The sequence below is a fragment of the Haplochromis burtoni genome, unplaced genomic scaffold (assembly GCF_018398535.1).
Source record: "Haplochromis burtoni strain Fernald_Lab_line unplaced genomic scaffold, NCSU_Asbu1 Contig_485, whole genome shotgun sequence".
Taxonomy (NCBI): domain Eukaryota; kingdom Metazoa; phylum Chordata; class Actinopteri; order Cichliformes; family Cichlidae; genus Haplochromis; species Haplochromis burtoni.
Window position 1 is genome coordinate 188,728 of NW_024582846.1, and position 1,972 is coordinate 190,699.

Sequence of the window (1,972 nt, forward strand, 5' to 3'; positions counted from 1 at the left end):
CGTCCACAAGCCCCGGTGTACGCAGATGCTTCAGATGCCTGAGGAAGACAGTGGTGAACAAAAACATTTCTGCCCTAATATTAATTCAGACTGACAGCTCTGGCATCTAACAATGCAGCCCAGGACTGACAGCACCAATTTGACAAATCTCTGCGTTGGTTGTAAACACACAGCAGCACGGAAAAATAATGATTGTCCTTCTGTTTGTCCTTCTGCTTTCTTATTGTCTTGTCACTACAGACATCTGCAGAGAATGAAAGGGGCAAAGTGAAGCATGTTTGTGGACCATGTGTGGCTGATGCTTTAGCAGTAAGTCAGTAGTTTAAAAAAAATGGTGTGCAAAACCTGGTCTATGTGCTTCAATAAAAAAATAGAGGTGAAAAAAAGTAAAAATACAAATGTCAGCATCTATTAGACGTATGAATAATGAATAATTTGTTCTGAGAAACAGATATTGTTTGTCACAGCTTGTGTGAACCTTCACACCTCAAACATCCACCCTACAACATCCTGTTGTGTTATAACTGTGCATGTGGTCAGATACAGCTGCATGTGTGTGTGTGTGTGGTGTATGTGTGTGCATGTGCGTGTGTGGGCCTGTGAGAAAGAGTCAGAAACATAAAGAAAGAAAGAGAGAAAGAGGAAAACTCCCTAGATGACAGAACGCAGCCACTTCCCCAGAGACTCTGTGAGTAAAAAGAGGACAGAAACCTACAGCAGCAGGTGTGTGATACAGCACTGACTGCGATAGCGCTGAATCATTCATCCCTTACACACTCGGTGACACCATCGGGGATCTTTTTTAACCTTTCATTTCTGAAGCATTGACCCAAAACACTACACCTAAATCGCTAAAAAGTGGAACAGAGCAAATGATGACCAACAAAAAAGACCAAAAAAGAACATCCGGTGTGCATCATTCAACATTTTGGGGCATATTCTCGAGGCAAACTTGAGATTGTGACACTGCTCTTCTGCAGAAAAATTGCCTTTGCACTTCAACATTTCACTCCATCAACACATCTTCTATTCGGCATTTTGAAGAGACATGCATGGTTTGTGGGCGGCAGTGACTTAAAAGAAATCTGTGAGTGTGTGTAACAGCATGTGTGTTAAACGCAAATTTTTGATAAGGGCGAATAAATGTTTATTTAATTTTTTTACATCTCTGAACAGGTCACCCAAAATGCATCCTCCTCACACTCTTGTATAGCCAAATGAGCAGATTATCATAGCTGTGCAATCAGTGTAAAAATTGTTTCTGAGGAAGAATTAGGTGGTCACATACCACACGCATATACACACATAAACGGCATTTGGTCTGCATTTGTTGTTTACTGTACATTGTGTGAACACTGTCCCATCTGAAGCTGCTTTCCAGCAGCAGGATGTGGTGGCGCGACACGTCCTCGCTTAACAACACCCACTTCCTATGAGTTTGATAAACAGCTTTGTGGTTTCACTCTCCTCCTGCCCGTCAAACAGAGGTATACACACACAGGCGCGCGCACACACACACACACAAATATGCACACACCCGCTCAACAGCATCACCATCTGCTAATGTGACACATAACCAGAGTGAGTTATTGTTGTGCATAATGTTACCCATAGTGTCATGTGATTTACAGTGACAAACTATACAAACGCTACTAGAATCACTTATGTCTCTCTTCATCCACAGCCTCACCGAGACACGGAGGGGAATGAGCACAAGAATGTCTTTAAATCATGGCAGAATTAGTAGGCATCAATATGTCATATTTGTTTTAAAGCAAGTGAAGTAAATGGATCTGAGTTATGTCAGCCGTGGTCATTAATGTCCCAAGACCCTCCCCCCACGTGTGTTCCTAAAGTTTGATTGTAAGATAGTAAAGTCTTCTCTTCTCTTCTCTTCTCTTCTCTTCTCTTCTCTTCTCTTCTCTTCTCTTCTCTTCTCTTCTCTTCTCTTCTCTTCTCTTCTCTTCTCTTC